Genomic DNA, 26,369 nt, shown 5'->3' with positions numbered 1-26,369 from the left:
TTTTACACAGAGAGAGTCTGTGCATTTCCAAACTTTATCCTAAATGCAAACTTAGTGAGCAATTATATTTTATGGATACAGAAACTTGCATATGAAGATAATTCAAATAGTGGTGTAATTCTTTTACCTAACTCTGAACAAAGAAAATACTAGGACTGGGTTTTAGAATCTTCTGCATGTTCTTTGTAATTCATTTGTGTGTGTTTAGCCCACACAAATATCACATACATTCTAAACTTAAATGTTGCCAGATTTGTCTCACATTTCACTTTCCAGAATATTTGCAGTAATGCTGTAAGACATTGCTATAATTCCAGGATCATTTTGCTTTTAACAGTTCTGTCAGAAGGCTTGAATTTATTCTTGTGCTACCTACTTTAATTTCAGAAGATTTGTCCTCAAATATTTAGCAGCTAAATGACACAAGGCATTTTTGGACAAGGACACTGAGCTTGCTGTCTCCCCATTTGAGAGGCTGCAGCCTCACTTCACACCCAAGACTGAGCTTCCACAAAGCTTGGACTTCCAGAGTGCCCCTCCCCCATGACAGTAAGGTAGATTTTTGTCATTATCTCCTACTGTTAGGCTATATTTTAAAAGATAGCTGTACTCTGCTATTCCAGAAGTATGGCTCAAATCTACTGACATCTTGAAGGAGGCTACTCCTTAGACGATGACCCTAGACATGGACTATGAACAGGTCACCCCAGTTGTCTAGACATAGGGAGGCTGCAAACCAACCTCTCATAAGTTCAACGAAAAGAAGGTGGCCATGATCCTGTTCAAAATACTGCTCTTTAAAGTGAATTTAAGCAATGACTGCCTCGTTGCTTGAATTTCCTTCCCAGGATCAGTCCTGGTTCCCCAATGAGAAATCAAAAACTCCACAGCCTGTCGATTTTGGATTAGCCACAGCTAGCACAATGCCTGATATGCATATATTTATTAAGTCATGGCTGAGTGACTTAAGCTGAGGCTAAGTACTGTCAGATCCTGATGCTGAGTGAAGGATCTGGGCAGGAGTGAAGGCTCACCTGAGCAAACTCAAGGGCATGGGGTTAATTGGAGAGAATTCAACCAGCTGTGCCTTGTGGACCTAAATAGAGATGTCCTTTATCCCAGCTTTTCCAAATGATCTAATGCTGAATCTGGAAGACATTTCAAGATTATTGAATGTTCTTTCAAGTCTAGATGGAGGTGCTGGTGGAACTGAGTCTTGACTAATAATTCATACATTTTCTGAGGCCATCCAGATGCTCCAAATTTACTGCTGGCTGGGTTGTCATCAGATGCCTTGATCATGTGCCAGCCAGCTCCTCTATAATGTGCATTGTCTGAACAGGAGTGCTCAGCCTTGATATTACTAGCTCCTAGATTTCCCCAGAAACACTTCTAGTCATTCTCTATAGTACCTGAAACCTCTAATCACTGATAGTGCTTGCCTGCAGACCACTAGCATCCATAAAGCTCAACTGCAACTGCATGTGTTGAAAGCTTCTGAGATTTAGATTGCCCTTAATTTTCTTTCTTCATGACTGGAACAACTAATGTCCTGGCCATGAAGGCATGCACTCTACTTGAAAAGATTCCTCCACCTTTGCTGAAACAAAACCCCAGAAACTTCCTTTGGGATTCCTCTCAATCTTCCTTCGTAGATAGAATCTCCTCATGTCATTATTAAGAAAAACAGTAACATTGGCTTTCTGCATACCTGGTTCTCCTAATTAAAAGAGCCTGTGGTCAAGGCATTCTGAACCAATTTAGAAGACAGCTGTCTGTATCAAGTTGATTTCCATATGGAGACATGCAGAATAATATGGAGGAAGAGTAGAATGAAATGAGGGAAGAGAGTAGATTGAATCTGAGAGTGTGAGATGAATGAATAGAAAATCAGATTCTAAGCAAATAATGGCAGCTATAAGCATGATGTATCATTTGGCCTTTGGAATGTTGTAGACATGGTCTTTGGAAGTGGTCTTCTTTCTTTGTTCCAAGACCAGAAACACAATGGGAGGTGTCTGCGAGTCTGGGAGTGAGGGCTCCTAAGCTGGCTCTTACCCTGCCTTATTCTCATTCAGGACCCCCATCCTAGTTGTTACCTGCCTAATTAGACCATTTGCAATTTTTTTTTTATAAGAATTATTCTTTTTTTTTTCCCCTAAGATTTATTTATTTATTTATACAAGCACTGGGTACAGTCAGAAGAGCGGGAGGGTGAGAGAATTCACCAGAGCCAGAGCGGGGAGCAGAGCAGGCAGAAGGACCGAAGTACACTGCTGAGGGGAGCAGCGGGCGGCAGGAGATGTCTGCGCGCCATGTGGGACCCTCCTCTGGTGGCCGGGGAGCAGCCGGGGATTGAACTAGCGCTGACGCTGCGGGCAACTTCGCAACCCAGTGCTCAACCACTGCTCCACCGGGGAGGCCTCCATTTGCAATTCTAAGTGATCAATTGGACTACTTTAGGACCAATCAGCCCATCTGGCCCTGAACAATTAACTAACGAGCACAATTGTTTTAGCTCACACTTCATTGGTCTAGTCTACCATCCAGGCACCAAATATCAAAAGGCTAACACCAGCCACCACCAAGCCCCAACATTTCTAGACCTGGGAGTAGCCCTCCCACAGTCTTCTGCAGCAGGGCAGCCTGGGTTCTGCTCAGGGGCCGCTCTGGGCAGCCAGCCGGAATCTCCCACTTTGGCTTTGCACTCAAAACCCCGCTGGCACAGGGGCGGGGCTCCCCCCAGGCAGTAACTTCTGGTGCAGGGGCTAAAATCCGCCATGTTTTTCTCTTGACTTCTGCTGAGCAGCAGTGGGAAAATGCCAATCTTGCCCTGTAGTCCTGCTGTGGGACCCCAGTTTCAAGAGGACATGGTGAGGATGGCAGAGGTCTGCACTGGTGCTGTTCAGCAGGTCTCTGGCTGCTGAGGAGGCTTTTCCACAGTTGGTGATGGTTTGTGATGCATTAAATCAAGAAATGAATGAATAACTGGAAGGAGGTAAGAAAATATTTCTGCTTGGGGGAGAAGTTACCAGCATGATAGAAAATGCAGGGTTAGTTTACAAAGTCAGTCGAGGCCTATAGAAGAAATTCTAAGATGTACTTTGCTGGAATTGCTCTAGTGCAGCTAGGTTGTGACCCATTTGTGAATTAATAACCCTCTATTTCTCTATGCAAACCATTGACTAGGTTATAATTTCAGCTTCCAGGATCCACTACATGTCAGAGTCTGTCCATAGTCTTCAGGGGCCCAGTGACACCTCATCAGGCAAAGCAGCTCAACACAGTATTTTGTTCCCTTGTATGGGCACTGCCTGGGCTTAAAGGAGGTCAGCCCTTGTAGTTCAGGGGATGCAAAAGGACTTATTAAATCAGGCATTCCAGATAACCATCCAGTGGTGGTATTAGAGAATGAATTGATGTAGGATTTCTTTTTCTTTTGATTTCTTTCAGAAGCTCAATCAGAAGATATTCTGGTGCCCATTGAAAAAGCCAAAATAGAAAGGGAAGGGATAGATGTAAGCATAATTTCTGATTTGAGATCTGTGGGCCACTGCTTAGAAGCTGCAATGGTCTATCTAAAAGGGGAATTGAATGTGAGGTGATAAATTTGCATAACATCAGAATAATGGACATTGAAACAATAGAAGCTAATGTCATAAAGAAAAATCATCTCAGGCCTCCCCGGAGGCACAGCGGTTGAGCGCTGGGCTGCGAAGCTGCCCGCAGCCTCTGCAGCGCTGGTTCCATCCCCGGCTGCCAGCGAGGGTCCCACATGGCGCTCAGACCTCTCCTGCCACGCCCACTGCTCCCCTCAGCAGTGTACTTCCGTTCTTCTGCCTGTTCTGCTCTCCGCTCTGGCTCTGGTGAATTCTCTCACCCTCTGGCGCTTCTGACTGTACCCAGTGCTTGTATAAATAAATAAATAAATCTTTAAAAAAAGAAAGAAAAATCATCTTCATAACCATGCAAAGGAGGCTAGCCACAGTTTAGAGTAGGAACTGAAATTTGTGCCAGGGTGGTGGAAGGCCATGCATTTAGTTTCCTGGATAGTCATTAGAAGACAATTCTGTAACTCTGGTGAAAGACATATTTGCAATAAAGAAAACAGTAAATATCCAGTTTGGATTTGAATTTCAAGTCATTGTGATTTACTTAAAATACTTGCTGACACTTTATACAAATTGCAATATATACCTTTTGACATAGTATTATCTCTAAAGCAGCAACACATATTTTAGCAGTAGGAAGTCTGAATTTGCTTGTACGTGGTAAAGCTCTCCATTCCGCCTCCCTGTTTTGCAGCAGCTGTTCTATAAAGAGCCTGTGCCCCAAGCAAGCAAGAGAGACTCCTTCTGCTCCTTCCCAGGAACTGCTTCATACAGGTGTGTAATTGGCATCTTTCCTGCTTTTACTATAGGTTAGTGTTATTTTAGGTTACTATGATTTGACAGGTTATTTTTTAACATTTTGGAACGGTCACAATTTTTCCATATAAATTAACGGTACTGGCTTCATTGTTTTATGCCACTTGGGCTTCAGAAAGTTTTCACAAGATCACCCTACTTTTCCTGTATTTGGTCATTCTCTTCCAAAACTGTGTATCTTGGAAACTTCATTGTTAGAATTGACATTAAAGCGGCATTTAGATATTTACGTATTGACATCATTCTGCTTGCTCACATGAAGATACCACTGGATGGTTATTACAGTCCCCAAGAGCTCACAAACATGAAACATCATTTATCATAAAATTACTTAAAATTATTCAATTTTTTTTTGTTGGAAGAACAAGTTATGAGTTCAATCAGTAACTCAAAGAAGAGAAATGGATTCAACACTTGGATGTAATTATCTAACAGCACTTGGAAATCTGTCAGAAACATCTTATTTAATGATGGAGGAAATGTTTAAAATACTACATAGTAAATATATTGAAATTGAGTAGTGGTACCTTAAAAAAAGATCACAAATCATTTCTAAAATAGTAACTGCAAGCTTTTACCAGCATGAAGAGTTTAGCACAAAACTCACTTATGTAGTTATTTTTGGATGCTTTTATTATAGTACCTGAATTCACACTTAACAACTATCCTGTCAAATTACATGTTGTTGTTTCATCTCACGTATTTATAAAGTGACATGGACTTTAAATTTTTTAAAAAAAGCACCTACTACAAATAGTAAAATAGGAGAGTTTATATTAATAAGAAAACTTGCCCCGAAACACTTTTATAGCAGGTAAAGAGCAATTTATGTATCTACTTATTTAATTCTAATACTTTTTTGCACTGTTTTTCCAAGGAATTATGTCTTTTAGTTAGTGGCAAGCTCTTCATTTATTTTTGGAAAAATGTCTGAAATACCCAAATCTGGGTAACTTGAATAGCTACAGTTTGTCTCTTGGTAAATCATCTTCCATAAAATAAACCAGCTACTTTGATTTACAACACATATGAGCACATTTGTGCTTTCCCTCCAGGCAACCATTGTGTGCAACAGAAGTGCTTTTTACATCTTCTAATTTCACCATGAAGACGTAGCAAGGGTCGAGATTAAATAAAGTTAGTATATTTTTAACGCTTCATCAAGGAAGGCATTCTTAGTGAAAATAATTTGGATTTGTTTTTTCTGCAAGTGTGTTGAAAAACATGACTGCTAAAACAATTTTGTCCCACTACCTGGTTTTGTTCTAAAAGGCCAGAAAGCTTTCACACCATCAGTAAGTAACATCTCAGTACTATCAGGAAAGTAGTTTTACCTGAAAATCATCAGGGATCTCCTGGAGTCTTTGGGCCACACTGTGAGAACTGCTGTCCTGAACAATTATAGAATCTCGTGTCACTATATATGCAAGGGCCCCCCAAAGAGAATCATAACTGTAGAAGAGGCATTGAACAATCATTCAGAAAACTTATGCCATATTTTCTCACATATTCTGATAATACAGTGTTGTTCATATTATAAGAATATGGTATAGATTTAATTTTACAACATTATAGATGAGTATTTGTACAGTTATTTTTCACTCTAATACAGCCTACCCTATACATAAAATGAAATTCCTCATCCATAAATTTATCCCCATCACCTTCCAATCTGTTTTCAGAGAAGATAGATTTTAGTCCATTTACTCTACAGACATATTTGCAAGAACATGTAAAATCATTTCTGCCTTCTCTATGTATTGAATCATAATGTAATTGTTACAGATTTGCCTTTGCAACCATTTTTTATCTTTGTTTGTGTCCACACATCTTCCACATGACCCTTTTATTATGTATATTTTATTGTATATTTATATACAATAATTTATATTGTATATTTATTATGTATATTTTATTATTGTATACTTTTCTCATCTATCCTTTTATCATGAGCTTTGCTAACCTGAAATGTACCCCATACCTTCCCTTAGTCCTGAGTCTACATTCTCTGCTGTATGAAAGTCTAGCCCTTCCTTGTGGCGAGCTTCTGAACAGTGGGCAGCACCCCTGTCAGAGCATTTCTGTTAAGCTGGGGCACAGCATGGAGTCATGGTCCCCAAGGGAAAGGAGCCCAAAGTATGTTAGGCAAGCTTTATTCAAAGAAACTTTCTGCAGTGATGGAAATCCTTCATGTGTAAGCTGTCCCATAGAGTAGCCACAGGCACATGTTATTGTTATGTACTTGATATGAGTCTCCTGTGACTGAGGAATTGCATTTTAAAAATTGACTTGTGGGCCTCCCTGGTGGCGCAGTGGTTGAGTGCTGGGTTGGGAAGCTGCCTGCAGCCTCTGCAGCGCTGGTTTGATCCCCGGCTGCCGGGCAAGGGTCCCACATGGCACGCAGACCTCTCCTGCCGCCCACTGCTCCCCTCAGCAGTGTATTTCGTCAGTCTGCCTGCTCTGCTCCCCGCTCTGGCTCTGGTGAATCCTCTTACCCTCCCGCGCTTCTGACTATTCCCAGTGCTTGTGTAAATAAATAAATCTTTTAAATAAATAAATAAATAAATAAAAATAAAAATTGACTTGTTGGTTGTTTACACAATTTTTTAATTTTTGTTTTTTTTTTAAAGATTTATTTATTTATTTATTTATTTATTTATTTATACAAGCACTGGGTATAGTCAGAAGAGCGGGAGGGTGAGAGAATTCACCAGAGTCAGAGAGGAGAGCAGACCAGGCAGACTGACGAAGTACACTGCTGAGGGGAGCAGCGGGCAGCAGGAGAGGTCTGTGCGCCATGTGGGACCCTCCTCCAGTGGCTGGGGAGCAGCCGGGAATCGAACCGGCGCTGCAGAGGCTGTGGGCAGCTTCGCAACCCAGCGCTCAACCGCTGCACCACCAGGGAGGCCCTTTTAATTTTTGGAGTACAATTTTGCACCTCCATATGTGCAAATGTTTCACTCACTCTCCACCAAAATTCCAGTGTCAGTATGCTACCCTCTCTCCCTCTTCCCTCAGCCCCATTCCCTCTGATAACCAACATATTTTTCACAGAGTCTAAGAATTATTTTTGCTGTGGTTTACCAGTTTTTCTTTGGTTATTTGTAATCCACAAGTGAGTGAAAACCTCTATTAACTGCATTTCATATTCTGGCTTATTTCATTTAGTATAATCACCTCAAGATCGATATGTTCTGTGCCAGAAGGCCCTATTTCATCTTTTTATATAGCTGAGTTGTATTCCACTGAATATATATGCCACAGTTGCTTTATACAGCTGTGTGTTGATGGGCATGTAAGTCAGTTGTATGGCTTGGCTACTATGAGTAGTGCTGCTTTGAACATAGGAGTGCATAAATCTTTTTGTACTACTGTTTTCATATTCTTTGGGTAATACCCTGGAGTGTTGTTGTTAGATCATATGGTACTACCATTGCTTTTTTAAATTTATTTATGCATATAAGAACTGGGGTTTAAGCCAGAGGTGCAGGGGGGTGAGAGGATTCACCAGAGACAGAACGGGGAGCAGAACAGGTGGATCTACTGAAATACACTGCTGAGGGGAGCAGCAGCCAAGGTAGGAGAGGTCAGCTGCACCTTGTGGGTCAGCTCTCTGGCCAGGGATCAAACTCATGCTGCAGTGGCTGGCAATAACTTGATAGTGCTGAGACTTTAACCCCAGTGCCACCAGGGAGACCTGAATTTTGCTGTTTTTAGGAGGAATTTCCATACCATTTTGCATAGAGGATGCACCACATTACATTCCAACCCACAGAGAGTGAGTGTTCCTTTTTCTTCACATGCTCGCCAACATTTGTTGTTTCTAATCTTTTTTATATAAACTATTCACAGGAGAGTGAAGTGTTATCTTACTGTGTTTTTGATTTGCATTAGCCTTATAATAAGTAATGCTGAACTTTTTTCAAGTGTCTACAGGCCAACTGAATATCTTCTTTGGGGAAATGTCTATTTAGGTCTTTCACCCATTTTTTTCTATTTTTTATTGAGTTGCATGAATTATTTATATGTTTTAGAAATTAAACCCCTTTCCACCTCTCACATTCCAATTCTCTTGTAGTCATGTGACTAGTTCTCTCTAAAGGGTTCTGAGCTGGTAGTACAGGTTACTTCCAGGGCAAACATTTAATTGCTTTTTGCATTTTGCCCTGTGTGATGATGGAAAGTTCTGGGCAGCAGGTCCTCTGTAATTCTGAGTCCTGGGTAACTATGGAGCAGTCTCCTTCTCCACCACAACCCACACTGAATGTAAAATATGAATAAGAAATAGTTTGTGTGAAATCATCTGAAATTCAGAATTCCCTTATTGCTTCAGCATAAGCTATTTACCATCTTGACTGATAAGAGTCCACATCAGAATCATCAGAGCAAAGTTGCAAATCCACACACCTGGGCCCCATCCCATCTTGGGACGTGGGTATCTGTATATATAGTTAAAAGTAAAACGAAAGGCCTCTGAGTGAGATGGATGCATGTGTGCTTGATTAAGAACCAGTGCTGAGGGCCTCCCTGGTGGTACAGGTGGTTGAGCGCAATGCTGTGAAGCTGTCCGCAGCCTCTGCGGCGTGGCTTTGATCCCGGCCAGTCGGGTGAAACCCACATGGCATAGCAGACCTCTCCTGCCTCACCTGCTGCTCCCCTTAGCAGTGTATTTCATCAGTCTGCCTGTTCTGTTCCCCACTCTGTCTCTGGTGAATCCTCTCACCCTCCCATGCATCTGGCCTGTACCCAGGTTCTTGTATAAATGAATCTTAAAAAAAAAAAGAATCAGCGCTGAAAGGTGGCCTTGGCATCATTATAGATAGTACAGAGATGAGGCTTAGAAACAAAAAGGTAAGTTTTACAAGTTCACTTGGCTGCAAGAGGGGCATGTAATTTGAACTTTCTCTTTCTTTTGCTATGCTGCTGTTCTTGGTGAGTTTGTTTTAGGTATCATTGTGAGTCCTTGGAAAGCTGCCATCCATGGACAGAGATAGGAGTGAAAAGACTTATTGGAAGGAGGTCAAACACCTGTAAAGAGATGGAATCAGGTCTGAGCAGAGGAAGCTTTCAGCCATTGATGAGATCTGACACTGATAAATGGACAAAAGCAGGAAGAACTTTTGGCTGCCAAGCAGATATGATAAAATCTCTGCCAATCCAGTAAAAAGCTCTGGAGCAAAAGTTTTGCCATTGGAGTGGACAGAAGTGGGCAGGCCATGGTATTTCTATGGTGTAAGACATTAGCTAGAGCTGCCCAGCCCCAACACTGCACTGACAGCTCTCCTTCTCACTACTGAACAGCAAGACCTTGTGGGAGGAGATCTGAGTGTACTCTGCCTGCAGCAGACCATGGATTTGTATCTAGAGTATAACCCCCACAATCAGAACAAGATGGTGTTGGGGTAAGAGTGGAAAAAGGATCAGTGGAATAGAACAGGAGTAAAAAATAACATTAGCAAATTAAAATTTACTATATGAAAGAAGCTTATTCTGTGGGAGAAATGGTTTATTTAATAAGTGGTATTGGCATAAGTGGGAATCTTCCTGGAAGAAAAAAATCAGCCTCCAACTTAGTCATAGATAAAAATTCATGTCATATACACAAATGTCTTAATTGTATACAATAAAATAATTACAAGAACTTCTATGAAACTGTATATATAACTCAGCAGCTAGGAAGAAGTTATTTTTTTAAAGTCCAGAAATGATTTCTTTTTTTTAAAGATTTATTTATTTATTTATTTATACAAGCACTAGGTACAGTCAAAAACGTGGGAGGGTGAGAGAATTCACCAGACCAGAGCGGAGAACAGAACAGGCAGACTGACGAAGTACACTGCTGAGGGGAGCAGTGGGCGGCAGGAGATGTCTGCGCGCCATGTGGGACCCTCGCCCGGTGGCCGGGGATCGAACCGGCGCTGCAGAGGTTACGGGCAGCTTCACAACCCAGCACTCAACCGCTGCACCACTGGGGAGGCCCCAGAAATTATTTCTTTAAAAGACTTTTTAAAACATTTGTTGGAAAAGGATACCATAATCCAGTAGATTAATGATAGTTCAGGAAATAATTTTTAGCAAAAATAAGAGGATTCGCTTATTAAGTGGTACAGCTTTTAAGCAAAACTATTGGTTTCTATAAGCCCAGCAATGAAAATCCGTTACATGTTTTAGAGTCAAATAATATATATCCATTTCCCTTAAGAGTTCAGTTAAGAAATACATACATAGGAACAAATTCTATAACCTAAAACTCTCAAGCAATGCAAAAGGATAGGCATGTTAATTTCTTCATTTTCCTGAACACTGCAAGAAAATTCGACACTCCTTTCAGTGAAAGACACACCCCCACCACAGGTACTGGGGCTGTGTGACTATTTTATGCAAATGTGAGGATTTTGCATCTATTCCTGTCGAATATAATGAAAGCCTATAGAAACCTCCTAGGGAAGTCCATCAGCTCTGAAAGGAAACCTTTAATTCTTCCTGGAAGGTGTGATTATTTTCTAGGTGGGGCCACAGGAAAGGGGTTAGTCAAGAGAAAATGAAATCTAGAAAAGTAAGCTTCAAGGAGATCAGATAAAGAACTCATTTTGTTTTGAGGTTTTCTACTCTATGCTACAGGTTCTAATAACATAGAGGTCTTCAAAATGACCCATGTTTGGCAAATACTAAAAAGGCCTCAGTTAACAGAGTTGAAAGGGCTTGTGTAGTACATTGTCAGCTGAAGATGCATCAACTAGATTTGCTCAGATTTGCTAAGGCAGATTCTTAAGTGTCAAGGTTCTCTGTAGCTCCTGCCCATTCATTTTCCCAAGGCTTTGGCAAAGATTTCAGCCATGTGTCTACATTGTAGAGTTACTGATGGACTATTGCATGAAAAGTCTGAGAAAGTGATGACATTATATCAGTTTCTACTAACTTTACCTTTTGGCATAGCTTTCATAAATATACTACTCTTCTTTAAAGTAATGTTATTTTTATTTTTCCTCTGTTTCTTCTTCAAGCTCCAAAAAATACATGCTAACCCTAGGATGACAATATTAGGCGAATAATTCAGAGTCCTTCTTTATTTAATAAATTGCACATACACTTGAATGCTCTAAGACCATCAATATGCATCCAAAATAAATTTGTTTGGAAATATTCATGGGAATAAATCATCTTAGTATCAGACCCACTCTGCACATCAATGTATAACAATAATTTTTATTAGATTTTGCTTCTAAAAATTGAAAGGGAATTAAATCTTATCCATATCTGTGATGACTGCAGTGACAATAGGAATGGTAATTTAATTTCAATATTTATGTGAATACATGAATATTCTTGTAACATTCACATGATTTATGAATAGTTTAGTCTATTGAGGCTAAAAGAATGTGAGGCCTAGAGGCACAATTGCATTCTTAATTCTAATTTCTTTCCAGGAATTTTAATTTATATGCCAGAGAAATGTCTGGTTTTAATTTGATATTTTATAAATTGTTGCAAGGCAATATGAGAATGTGGAAAGAAAACGGGATCCAGAATTTTTCAAACCTGTGGAATGTTGCACAATGCAGGGACCTGAGTCTTTGAAAGCACCTCCAGCCATTTTAATGAGCAATTCACTTTACTTAAGAAAGAACTTCACCTCTCTGGGCCTAAAGATTCTTGTTTGTGAAAGGAGGGGCAGGCTTAAGGAAGATAGTCCAATTGCATTATGCATAGCTCATTGCAGGTTCTCTTCTTGGCGATACCCATCCTGCCTCCACCATTAACTGTGTGACTGCAGGCTGGTCACACCTGTAGGGGCATCCATTTCTTATAGCTAAAATGTTTGATAAATTCTAAATTCCCTTTCAACATTTCAACAATTCTTTTCATCATAGCTATCTTCTCAATCCTTAAGTTCCTTTTCAGCTAAGTCTTCTATACCAGTACTCACCCCCACTTCCACACAACAAGAACACTAAGTCCTTCCTCTCTGCATGCCAATATACCTTACCTCCTGAGACTAGATTATTCTTTTTTAAATTTTTTTATTTTTTTAAACAATATTTGCTTCCCCCTACCCCCTCAAGTTGAGTCCCCATAGAATTTCCTTTCCCAAGGCACCCGTGCACCATCACCACGGTCTCCTGTTCTCTTCCCTCCCTCCCTCTGATCCCTCTCCCTCCTCCTCCCCTGCAGGATGTCTCTGATTTGTAATTGTCTTTTTTTTGCTTTGTTGTTTTTTGTACTGTTATTTTTTTTTACACTGATGTCTTATTTGGTTCCCCCTATATTCCTGTTATAAGAGAAACCATCCGATATTTTTCTTTTTCCTTCTGGCTTATTTCACTGAGCATAATTCCTTCTAGCTCCATCCATGTTGCTGCGAATGGCATGAGTATATCTTTTTCATTGCTGAATAATATTCCATTGTGTATATATGCCACATCTTCTTGATCCAGTCATCTATTTTTGGGCATTTGGGTTGTTTCCAGGTTTTACCTATTGTAAATAGTGCTGCAATAAACATAGGTGTACAGGTATTCTTTTGAATCAATGTTTTTGTGTCCTTTGAGTAGAGCCCTAGGAGTGGAAATGCCAGGTCATATGGTAGCTCCATTTTTAGTAGACTGAGGAATCTCCACACAGCTTTCCATAGTGGTTGGACGAGTTTGCACTCCCACCGGCAACGTAGGAGAGTTCCTTTTTCACCACATCCTCTCCAACCTTTGTTGTTGCTTGTTTTTTTGATATGTGCCATTCTTACTGGTGTAAGGTAGTATCTCAGTGTGGTTTTGATTTGCATTTAGCTAATTATAAGGGATATTGAACACTTTTTCATATGCCTGTTGGCTATTTGCATTTCCTTTTTGAAGAAATGTTTTTTAAGTTCTTCTGTCCATTTCTTGACTGGATTATTTATTTTGTTTTTGTTGAGCCATGTGAGTTCTTTGTGTATCTTTGTGATCAGTCCCTTATCAATTGAATGGAGTGCAAAGATATTTTCCCAATCAGTGGGGGGTGAGACTAGAAGATTCTTAATACCAGAAATGGGTTATATCTCATCTTTGCCTCCTTGGAACTACACTACAAAGTACCTGTTACAGAGAAAGTGCTAAACAAATGTCATTTGGATGGATGGATGGATGGATGGATGGATAGCTAGATGGATAAATAGATGGGTAGATAGGTAACATTCATTCCCTAGGGCTGTGTTACCACAGACTGTAATTCTGGAGTCTAGAAGACTGTCATTAATGTGTTTGAAGGATCATGCTCCCCCTGAAACCTGCAGTGAACATCTTTCATTTTCTCTTCCAATATCTGTGTTTTGCTGGTGCTCTTGGGTGTTGATGGCTAGCTGAAGCAGCGCTCAGTCTCTACTCACACTGCATTCTTCCCTCATTTGTTTGTGCCTCTTCTCTTCTCATGACAACACCTGCCCACCTTACTATAGTATGACCTCACTGTAACTAATTACATCTGTAAAGGCTCTATTTCCAAATAAAGTGGCATTCGCAGGTACTGGGATTAGGACTTCAATATATCTTTTGGAGACAACACAATTCAATCTATAGCAGATGTGAGTAAAGAGCTTAATCCCCTTCAAAGAAAAAACAGGTGTTCAGCCTAAGTAGAATTTAATATTTAAATATACTTGAAACCTTTTTTCAAAGTAAAGATTAAAAATTAAGTGAGAGAAAATAAGTGAAATGAGCCATACTCCTACATCTTAAAAAAAGACTATAATTAGAGAGAAAGAAAGCAAAAAATCCCATTGTCAACCATCCCAATGATGTTGATCTCTAGTAAAATCTCCTCTGTGGAAGGAACTTCTGCCTTGAGTTGGAGGACTGTTGTGTAAACACCACCACCGTGATAAAGAAAAGAAACAGGAGTGGTGGAGCAGCAAGATGCTGCTCGATGAAGGATCCTGGCTTTTTTATTGACAGAGAAGGGTGGGTCAAACTGAACACTGGATTTTGGGCTTTAGGGAGGGTGAGGATACACCAAACTCCCACCCATGGCTCCAATCTTATTAACAAGGCATTCCACTGATAAGTCTCTGGGTGGCAAAGCACATCAGTATTGCCCCAGGGTAATCAAGTGTCCTGCTCTAATCTAACTTGAAAGGAGCCTTGTACAATATACCCACAAAGGACTCCATGAAAATCTTGCTCTGTCCCACAACAAGAATGCTTCAGTTACAGTTTGGTAACTGTATTGTGTCTTTGAAAATTCAGCCCCTCTATCAGATTTCACTGAAGTTATCAGCAAGAAAGGATGGCCTCTAGCATTTTCTACTTCCTGTGTAAGTAATATGTAGATACACACACACACACACAGAGGATTATTGTAAAATATAAATTCCCCATTGTTTTATTTGTTATTATTTTATACTCAATAGGAACTATGCTAGTTCTTTTTTTTTCTTCTTGCAAGATTTGACTTTAAATTACACACACACAAACACACACATAGCTTTATTCATTTTATTCAGTTTACCTTTTATCTTTAAATACATTCATAATCTAGGTCAAAATGCAGGAGGAAAGTGTATGATGCAAATGAAAGGAACAAAGTCACATCCAGGTGGTGATGGAGCTAAAATTCTTGAGGCACCTACTTTACTGCTACCTTACCTTTATAATAAATGTGTAATGGACCTTTAGACTGAATTCTATGTTACTTCTTATACATGAGCACATTTGAGAGTATCAAAAAGGTGGAGTGATAATTCACACTTAGTACAATGAGGATTTACCATACAGATTTGTAAAGGCATCCAATGTAGCCCTGACCACTGCAGCATGGTGGGCAGAGAGGACAGATCTGAGAGGGCAGATGTGTTCCCTAACTTCTCAATGCACCCCAAAGTTAGGCCCTTCTAACAAACAGCACGACGTTTTAGTTTTTGCCAATCTAACACTGGGAAATCTTTTTGGCTTTAAGAAGCCTATTAGTTAAAAATGAATCAATTAAATATAAAATGTCCTTAGAAATTCGGGGATTATTATTATTTCTAACTAAAATAAGTGTGGTGAAATATGTTTTTTTAAACGCATCATGTCTCCCAGTGTGCATTATTGTTTACACTCACAATCAGAGGCATCTATCACTATAAGTCTTTGCCAAACAATTTAAAAAGACAGCTTAAAAAAGGAAAAACAAGGGGCCTCCCTGGTGGCGCAAGGGGTTAAGATGCCCTGGCCAGGGCGGTGACCCACATGGTGTAGCAGATCTCTCCTGACTTGCCCACTGCTCCCCTCAGCAGTGTATTTCTGTCACTGCCTGTTCTGCTCCCCACTCTGTCTCTGTTGAATCCTCTTCCCCACACACCTCTGGTCTGTACCCCAGTTCTTGTATGCATGAATAAATAAATCTTTAAAAAATAAATACATAAAAAAGGAAAAACAAAGCATTGTATCACAAAATGCTGTCCATGTCACCTCTACAGGATCTCAAGGGTCTGTACAATTCTCCCTACCCCACCTCCATCATGCAGTTCAAACTACCAACATAGCCCACTGGGAAGTCTACCATGGCCTCCTCTGCAGCCTCCTTGGGTTCTCCATGGTCACTTGATCAAAACCCCTGTCATCCTCCCTTCTGTATCTGCTTTTTCTCCCTTCTCTTAAGAATGAGCACCCAGAATCTGATAAAGCAGTAAGACTTGAAAAGGGGAAACATTTCAGTTATGACTTTCTCCTTATCTCAAATGTTGCCTGAACATAACTGAATTTATGTGGACTTCATCTCATTGCCATTATTCCATGAACAAATATTTCCCTTAGCACTGTATGAAAATTTAGACTAATGCCTTTTAGGATTCTTTTCATTCTAAGATTTTCATGAAGAAAGAAAAATTACAGTAAGTCTTAGGGAAAATTTTATGGTATTGACCATATTTCTTAAATCCTAAAATGCACATTTTCACATCCTTAAAATCTCTGCAATCAAGATGTATATTGCAACTGATGACAGGTTATGGCTTAATCAGAAACTTTTTTTTTCTTAAGTTTTCCCAAAATAATTGTTCATCTTAAAGTCGATGATGTCTTAAGTAAAATATAATAACAATTCTTTGCAGTATCAGTGACAGCCTTCTTGTGCCATCATAAACTTGTAACTCAACTAACATCATTTTTTCTTTTGTCTACATCATCAAATCAACTGTTTACTAAGAATCTACCATAAAGTACCATGGTAGGTACTGTTGGAGATAAAAATCATGTATTCAGCAAATTCATATTCCATATTTACTATAGGCTGCATTTCATTCTATACATGGGATCCTGGGAATTTAGACACATATGATCTCTATCTTCAAAAAGCTGTATTCCAGGATGGGAGAAAGTAAAGAGGTAAACAAGATATAAAATAATAATGACAGGGCCTCCCCTGGTGGCGCAGCAGTTGAGCACTGGGCTGCAAAGCTGCCCGCAGCTTCTGCAGCACCAGTTTGATCCCAGGCCACCAGCGAGGGTCCCACATAGCGCGCAGACCTCTACTGCTGCGCTTGCTGCTTCCCTCAGCAGTGTATTTTGTCGGTCTGCCTGTTCTGTTCCCCGCTTTGGCTCTGGTGAATTCTCTCACCCTCCCGCACTTCTGACTGTACCCAGTGCTTGTATAAATGAATAAATAAATCTTTAAAAAAAATAATAATAATGACAAAATCCAGTATTGCTATAAGGGAATATTATATTACACAAAAGATAGTAAATGTAATTCATCAAGTCTTTCTATCTTTCTTGTCCCTAAACACATTTCTTCCATGATCCACAAGCATTTCCTCTTTGGATAGTTCATTGTTAGGGTATAGAAATGCAGTCATTTTGCCCACAATGTATTAAGGATTCTATTCAATAAGTTAATATATTTTTTCACCTCTTCCTTCATGTCCCCTGCTGTGACATAGAGAGAACATATAGTTTTAAAGGCTCAATCTGGAAGTGATTACAAAAGTAATCATGTCATGCCTTACAAACCATTTCCTTTTTGGCATCTCCCACTTCATGCCACATCTAACTTTTACTCTATGGGAAGAAATGATGGCAAAGCCATAAAAATGTACCTCTGGGCTTTTCTGACCATATCCTTAGAATACAAGCAAATGATTTTTTTTCTTTTTTTAACTATGTATCTATTTATTTATATTATTACATGTGAAGCCTCCCCTTCCCATCCGTGATACCCCAGGTCACAAAATGCAGGATAAATAATCCTGGTCCATACTATTATTCTTTAGAATTTATGTAAATTGTGCATATCTATGTTATCAATGTTTTTCTTTTGCTTAACTATCTGATGCTGTTTTGATTACTCATCCAGTCCAAGAGAAATTCAGAGGCATACAGAATGATCTCTTTTGCACCCTGGCAATTTCAACCAAATGTGGAAGGTAAAGAAATAAAACTAATGAACAAAACAAAAACAAACTATTGACCATAAAAACAAAGTAGTAGTTACTGAGGAACAATTCACTCCCTGTTGTTTATACTCCACTTCTCCATGCCTAGGAGATCTTGGGTGCTAGAAACTATAACTCCCAGCATATCATGAAACCGGACTTCCTGAATATGGTGGCTTATAACTGGAGACTCTTGGTTTTTGACTCTGACAGTCACACTATTACTGCTGGAAGGAGATGCATGGAAGGAGATGTATGTGAGACATGTGGGTGAGAATCATGTAGGGAGGCTGCACCTGGTCCTTGGCAGAGAACATGGTAGCCACTATCTTGTGTTGGATACCTCATTACCTCATCTTGGGTAATGTGGTAGATTCTAGATTTTGACCCTCTCCTTCTGTCTTAGCTCTCTGGGACTTGCCTAAACCCTTCCATGCAGTTCTTTGCCAGAAGGTACCTTATACTTGTGGTGAAATTTCATGCCTCATAGCCCTACTTCAGGCCAAGACTGTTGGGCATGGCATTTTGTCCATGAGGGGTGGGTAATTTGGGGAAATATATTGGGAAACAATTGCATCTGAAATCCTTTCTCCTCTCTTTCTCTTTCTCTGCACACTACTCCTATTAAAATCTTTCTTACTAAGAGTCTGTTTCCTTTGCCTTTGCACACACAGGTGGCCAGACTCCTTCTTGAGTATGCATTCCTTAACAACTTGGGGTCCCTTGGTACCCCTCAGGCACATGCTAACATTACCAGAAAGGAATGGAAAAGGGGAGGGGTGGGTAAATCAGGTAAAAGGAATCAATTTTATGGTAAAGGATGGAAACTAGACTTTTTGTCAGAAATGTAATATAGTATATACTGATGTTGATGTACAGAGATATATACCCGAAACAACCTACATAATGTTATAAACCAATATTACTTAAAAAAATTTAAGTCTCAAACAACAGCACAAAAAAGAATGGTCTTCAATGACTTACATATTGGAACCAATTTAGTCAATGGGAATTCGGTCACGCCTAAGTGATCAAAAGAAGGACATCAGCATGGAGTTTTCTTTCTTCTTTGCTATCAGAATTTAATAATTAAATAATAATAGCAAGCAATGGGAAAAATTATGAAGCAAACCAGGCTAAATGAAAATGATTTACTGGAATTAGTAACCAAGAAAAAATTAAATTTGTGTCAATCGTAAATTTGTCTAAAGCAGGTATGTACAAGATAAAAGGAGAAAAATATAATCAAATGGAACAAGGAGTAAAAGGTAGGTGGAGGGGCCTCCCCGGTGGCGCAGCGGTTGAGCGCTGGGTTGCGAAGCTGCCCGCTGCCTCTGCGGTGCCGGTTCGATCCCCGGCTGCTCCCCGGCCACTGGAGGAGGGTCCCACATGGCGCGCAGACCTCTCCTGCCGCCCGCTGCTCCCCTCAGCAGTGTACTTTGGTCCTTCTGCCTGCTCTGCTCCCCGCTCTGGCTCTGGTGAATTCTCTCACCCATCCGCGCTTCTGACTGTACCCAGTGCTTGTATAAATAATAAATAAATCTTTAAAAAAAAAAAAAAAAGGTAGGTGGAATTGGAATAATTCTTGTTTATGAGTTTTACCAAGGCCATATTGATGCTATAGCAGCTTTTGTTAATGCACCTTACGTAATCCCCAAAGACAAATATCTTATTTGGCCATTGATTCCTAAGTAGGGAGACAGTCAGGAATCCCCTTCATACTCAGCCATGGATTTCCTTCCAGGGCTCTTGGGCAGATTCCCCATTGAGTTGATTGGATGGAAATGCCCTGGTATACCCGCTAGTCTGCTTTACAATAAAGTAGGCCATGCTCCTCAGGGAAATTTTGGATGAGACTAGAACCTGAAAGTCCTTACTATGGGCTAAAAGGGATTATAAATCCCAGGCAGACTTGAACAAAAGATCCAGATTGCTTGGAAGGGATCCCTGCTCAATGGAGTCCAGGTACACCCATGATTTTGATTGTGACTAAAAAAAAAAAAAAAAAAATACAACCATTATCCCTTTGCAGACATACCTCTGATATTGGTAAAACAGTGAGGCTGATATTAGAAATATTAGTATGCTGCCCTAGTGATACAGCAATTTAAGATTCATTCTCCATGCCAGGCAATAGAAATACAAAGATGAATATGATAGTTTTTGTGTTTCAGGAAGTCTTAGTCCCCTGGGAAAAGTAAACATGTAATACAGTAAAAGATGTGTTGGATAAAAGATAACTAGAACAATAACAGAAATAAATAAGAACCAAGGACAGGATAAAGCATGGGTGGACAGGGAAGAGACAAAGGGAAACATTATAATGGAAGACATGCTTGAGAAATATCTTAAAAGATGAGATTCTACCAAGCAACTGAAGAAAAAAAAGACACACGTGAATATGGTTAGTTTGAAAAGTCTGAGGAGTCTTGCACTGTTGGAGCATCAATGCAGCCAAGAGGGGACAGAGAGACAGGAACTAGGACCTGGACCACCTAGGAGGCTGTGCTTAGCAGTTTGCACTTATCATGCCACTGAGTCTCATTAAAGTGTTTTAAGTAGTGGGGGAGGATAATCATATTTACATTTTAAAAGTTGTTGGTGGTGGGGCTGTCTGAAAAGCAGATTGGAAACAATGACATGTGACTTTATTACATACATGCATACTTTCATTCAGAGGATCAGTGTATATCTCTCAAACATATTTGGTCCTCATCCACAGTTCCTGTCTACAGCTCCAAATTCCCTCAGTGTTGAGAATGATAAAGGTGTTTCTTACTATGTCATGAGGTTTCTTTCTATGTCATTAGAAAAACCATCAACAGTAGGAATGGAGGCTGGTTGCCTGGGGAACTAACCTAATGAATAGAGGATTGGAAATTCTGGTTCTAGCCCCCCGACCTCAGGGGAGGAGAAGGGATTTGGAGATTAGGTTCAAGTGCCAAAAGCCAATAAATTCATTAGTCACGCATATGTAATGAAGTCCAAAAGGGTGGGGTCTGCAGAGTTTCTAGGTTAGTAATATGAGGAGTTGGAGAGAATGGCACACCTAGGGGAGGCTGCAGCCTTTCTCCATTGCATTCCTTCCATTTCACTGTTCCTAAATAATATCCTTTGTAACAATTAGTAATTTGGTAAGTAAAAGAGTTTCCTCAGTTCTATGAACTACTCCAGCAACATAGTCAAACAGGGTGTCCTGGGAATCTCTGATTTACAATCAGTCAGTCAGGAGCACAGGTAACATCATGCACTTGTGGCTCCTGTCTGAAGGAGAGGACAGTCCTGGGATATTGAGAGTTTTGCTTATGGGATCTGATACCATGTCTAGATAGACAGCATCAGAATGGAGCCAAATTGTGTTGAATTTTAGACACCCTGCTGGTGTCTGAAAATTGCTTTATGGTAGACTTTCCTGGTGGCTCAAAGGGTTAAGCACAGCACTGTGAAGCTACCCACAGCCTCTGCAGCATGAGTTCGATCCCTGGCTAGTCAGGGAGCTACCCACATGGCGCAACAGACCTCTCCTGTCTCGCCTGCTGCTACCCTCAGCAGTGTATTTCAGTAGATCTGCCTGTTCTGCTCCCGACTCTGCCTCTAGTGAATCCTCTCACCCTCTGCACCTTTGGTCTGTACCCCAGTTCTTGTATGCATAAATAAATAAATCTTTTTAAAAAATTGCTTGTTGATGTAGAGAAGCCTGTAGATACCCCAACTGGAAATGGGTCTCACAGACACCTATACACAAACAAGACTAGCAGTAGGGAAGCCAACTGGGAGATTACCCACAATAACCCAGCTGAGCCCAAAAAGGTCTGTGGCTGTGGGGTGTGACTGAGCAAACATATGATGAAAGATGTCTAGGAAGTATATCACCTAATTTTAGGATTTAAGAGGTCACTGCCACCACAAATAATTTCCGTGGAATTTGGGGGGGGGTGGTTTGAAGTGGGAGTTGGGATTCATTGAGTAGAGGAAGAACTACAAAGTTAACTTAGGAAATTTGGCTTGGCTTCACACATTCCACTCTGACCACGACTGTCCACTACTTCCCCTCCTCCAAATTTCTGCCCACTGCTTCCCTGTTGGGATCCACCCTCACCACTCCTCCAAACTGCTTTTGCCAAGGTCAAAGACCTCCTTCTTGCCATATCAATCATTCCTCATTATCTAGTGACTCTGTGTTGTAATTGGTGTTGGGTTTGGTGGAATAACATGCAATTGTAGAGGTGTAAACCTATACCCCTAAGGTGTATACTGTGATGTAACTCAACATTACCTCAATGAATATATCTTAAAAAAATATTTTATTTACTTAGCTGCTACAATGCCCGCTGTTCTTGTTTCTCCCCATTTGATGGGGTGCTTTTTCTAATTTTTTGTGAGCTCCGTTTTCTCTGCTTAGTTTCTTACAGTTTGTCATAGGCCTCTTCTTTTAAAAAAATTTCCCCCAGGGCCTCCCTGGTGGTGCAGTGGTTGAGCTCTGGGTTGCGAGGCTGCCCTCAGCCTCTGCAGCGCCAGTTTGATCCACTGCTGCCTGGCAAGGGTCCCACATGGCGCGCAGACATCTTTTGCTGCCCGCTGCTCCCCTCATTTTGCCTCCAGCCAGGCAAAAATGACCTATCTGTTCAGGCAATTGTTTTGTTAATACAGGGCTGTCAGTCGAGGACTCTTTGATGTCCTCTATGGATAAAGAAATACCAGGCGCAGGCAGCCGTAATTCTCTGAGTTTTTTATTTATTTTCTCTAATTTAGACCCTTGATCTAGCATATCCTGTAGCAGACCCCACAATGAAAAGGCATCTATGGGGACCTTCTTGGGTCCATGGAGAGTATAATAGGTTGTCATTTCCTCTCCTACTCTGGCCCAAGTTCTTATATCCAGAGCACCATCCCTTGGAAACCAAGGACAACACATTTCAACAAAATTTAGGAAACTAGCCAATTGTGCATGAGAGGTCTTAAGGCCCCTCTTAGCAAGTGTATACTTAATTATATTAATAAAGAGTCCTCTTTCCCTAGACTCAACATGGCCCATAACTTCTCAATAATAATAAGACACCCACGTGCCTTATTAGTTCTGAATTACTGCTCTTCTTAACCCTGCTTAGTCTTTCCAGGGGGGGTATGCGCATTACCCACGAGCAGATCCTAGCCATCCCGAAAAGGAAAGAAGGATTACCTTTCATGTCCCTGTTCAGGTGCCACTTGCTGCAGACCAGCTTTCGGCAAAATGTTGTGTCAAGGGTTCCTGAAAGGATGAGACGGTGTCGGCGAAAACTTAAGGGCTGAGGGGAAGGGGATGAGGTAGTGAGGAAACACTGACACTCGATGAGTGCAAATATCTTCTACTGAGGGGCTCAGCAGGTCTTTATTTATTCATTTTTTGCAAGCAATGAGATGACATCAGCATGTGCAAAGCAGAAACAATCAGTGTATTCTATTCCCATGGACTTTTGGCTACTACATGCTCTCAGCCAGAAGGCAACCTTCAAGGTTAATAGATAAAAAACTAAGCCATACACTAAAACTCCTTATTTCAGCTAGACAATTACCTAAGACAATTGATAGCCGCCAGTACACCCCTATCAGCTAAAGCCTAAGACTCTTCTATTCATTGGCCTTCAGCCGGAGACCAGCTGCTTCTCAGCTATCAGAACTTTTCTACCTAGAAAACTCCTTAATACAATTAACTTCATTTAAAAACTTTCCTAAGAAACTTCTAAAAAAGCAAAAGAAGGACTTACTATAATCATTGTCCTGGATTGCCTGTCAGGCATGTTCATGTATAACAAACTCTTTCCCATTGTCAGGCAGGCCAAATTTACAGTATTTGATTTTTAAGCAGGTATTATTTCTCTGTGCCATGTGCTTATAATATTCTTATACATATACTTTATTGCCCAATGTATTTTCTGAGATGTTTTTCTCTTTTTATGACCAAGAACAAACAACAAAGGGATGCTTATAGGTTATAGATTAATCTTCAGCCCCACAGTGTAAGGCACAAGGAATCTTCAGCCCCATGGCATGAGGCTCTTTGGAAATCTTCGACTCCATGGTGTGAGACCCTTTTTCTTCAGCCCCACGGTGTGAGGCTCTTTGAAATTTGGCCCCATGGTGTGAGGCCCTTTTTCTTAGCTGCTTGCCAGTGTTTTACCTGGCTGGAGCAGCAAGACCCCATGCAGCAATATTTTATTTACTTAGCTGCTACAATGCCCACTGTTCTTGTTTCTCCCCATTTGATGGGGTGCTTTTTCTAATTTTTTGTGAGCTTCTTTTTCTCTGCTTAGTTTCTTACAGTTGTCATAGGCCTTTTCTTTTAAAAAAATTTCCCCCAGGGTCTCCCCAGTGGCTCAGTGGTTGAGCTCTGGGTTGCGAGGCAGCTCCTTTTCAATCTCCTGCCACCGGTCGAGGGTCCCACATGGCGCATAGACCTCTTCTGCCACTCGCTGCTCCCCTCAGCAGTGTATTTCATCAGTCTGCCTGTTCTGCTCTCCCCTCTGGCTCTGTGAATTCTCTCACCCTCCCAAGCTTCTGACTGTACCCAGAGCTTGTATAAATAAATAAATAAATAAATAAATAAATAAATCTTGAAAAAAAATTTCCCCCAGATTTGAGAGAGAATTGACATGGCATGCAGGTTTAAGGCATATAGCATGATGATTTGACCCACACGTATATTGTGGCAGATTACCACACCAATATAAGTTAAACCTCATCATCTCACATAACTACCTTTTCTGTGTGTGTAGAATATTTAAGATTTTGTCTCTTAGCAACTTTCAGTTATATAATACAATAGTGCTAACTATAGTCATGTTGAACATTACAAGCCTAGAATTTATTCACCTTGTAACTGTATACTTTGGCCAACATATCCCCAGTTTCCCTACTATTCCAGACCCTGGTAATTACTACTCTACTCTGTTTTTCTCAGGTCAGTTTTTTGGGGTTCCACATGTAAGTGAGATCATACCGTTATTTATTTTTCTGTCTCATTTAATATAATGCCTTTCAGGTCCATTTCTGTTTTCACAAATACCAAGATTTCCTTCTTTTTATGTCTGAAAATTATTTCATTCTATAAATACCACATTCTCTTTATCCACTCACTGGACACTTAGGTTGTTTCCATGCCCTGGCTATAGTAAATAATGCTGCAGTGAGAATGGGTGAGCAGATGTCTCTTGACCTCTCGCTTTCATGTCCTTTTCTTATAGACCCAAAAGTGGGATTGCTGGGTCTAATGAAAGTTTTATCTTAAATTTTTTGAGGAAAGCAGTGATAGTGAAGGCAAAGATAAACAGCTGGGACTACATCAAATGAAAGAGCTTCTGCACAGCAAAAGAGACAATAACCAAAACAAAGAGAAACCCCACCAACTGGGAGAACATTTTTGCACACAACACTAATGATAAAGGACTGATCACAAAAATCTGCAAAGAGCTGATGAGACTCAACAAAAACAAAGAAAATAATCCAGTCAAAAAATGGGCAGAAGAGCTAAAAAGAAACTTCTCCAAAGAGGAAATACAAATGGCCAACAGGCCTATGAAAAAGTGTTCAACATCACTTGTAATCAAGGAAATGCAAATCAAAACTACAATGAGATACCATCTTACACCAGTGAGAATGGCACATATTAAAAAAACTAGCAACAACAAATGTTGGTGAGGATGTGGAGAAAAAGGAACTCTCCTGCACTGCTGGTGGGAGTGCAAACTGGTCCAACCACTATGGAGAGCTGTGTGGAGATTCCTCAATCTGCTAAAGATGGAGCTTCCATATGATCCAGCAATTCCACTCCTAGGTATTTACCCAAAGGACACAGAAACATCAATTCCAAAGAGCACCTGCACCCCTATGTTTATAGCAGCACTGTTTACAATAGCTAAGCTTTGGAAACAACCCAAATGCCCAAAAATAGATGACTGGATCAAGAAGATGTGGTACATATACGCCATGGAATATTACTCAGCATTCAAAAAAGATCAACACATGCAATTTGCAGCAACATGGATGGAGCTGGAAGGGATCATGCTCAGCGAAATAAGCCAGAAAGAAAAAGAAAAATACTGGATGGTCTCACTCAAATAAGGGACCAGGAAAAAGAATAACTATAAGAAAAAATCGGGCCTCCCCTGGTGGCACAGTGGTTGAGTGCTGGGCTGCAAAGCTGCCTGCAGCCTCTCCAGCGCTGGTTCTATCCCTGGCTATCAGCGAGGGTCCCACATGGCACAACAGACCTCTCCTGCCACGCCCGTTGCTCCCCTCAGCAGTGTATTTCGTCTATCTGTTCTCTTCCCCCCTCTGGCTCTGGTGAATTCTCTCACCCTCCCGCGCTTCTGACTGTACCCAGTGCTTGAATAATAAATAAAAAAAATCATTAAAAAAAAAAAGAAAGAAAAAATCAAAATCAACAAACAACTATGAACCAGAGACACACTATGGGGGTGGGGTGGGGAAAGGAGGGATTGGGGTCAAAATAAGGGGGTTGCAATTGTATGGGGAATATAAAAATAAAAATTAAAAAAATAAATAATAAATTTTTTGAGGAA

The 26,369-nt window shown here is 40.5% G+C and overlaps 1 long non-coding RNA gene and 1 pseudogene across 1 annotated transcript in view; both read left to right on the top strand.

The window, feature by feature from the left end:
- The first annotated feature begins 2,605 nt into the window (after nucleotides 1–2,605).
- LOC119242818 (pyruvate dehydrogenase E1 component subunit beta, mitochondrial-like) lies at nucleotides 2,606–3,703 on the top strand (annotated as a pseudogene).
- A 606-nt stretch (nucleotides 3,704–4,309) lies between these two features.
- LOC129145603 (uncharacterized) overlaps nucleotides 4,310–26,369 on the top strand; it is a 34,355-nt gene continuing 12,295 nt past the window's right edge. The window contains exon 1 of the long non-coding RNA XR_008551393.1: nucleotides 4,310–4,385. This is a non-coding gene — a long non-coding RNA (uncharacterized LOC129145603). The remainder of the gene's footprint in view (nucleotides 4,386–26,369) is intronic.

The sequence above is a fragment of the Talpa occidentalis genome, unplaced genomic scaffold (assembly GCF_014898055.3).
Source record: "Talpa occidentalis isolate TD23 unplaced genomic scaffold, MPIMG_talOcc4v2.1 talOcc4.13, whole genome shotgun sequence".
In the NCBI taxonomy this organism is placed as follows: domain Eukaryota; kingdom Metazoa; phylum Chordata; class Mammalia; order Eulipotyphla; family Talpidae; genus Talpa; species Talpa occidentalis.
The sequence above is the reverse complement of the archived record's forward strand: the minus strand, read 5'-3'. Positions and strand labels throughout refer to the sequence as shown.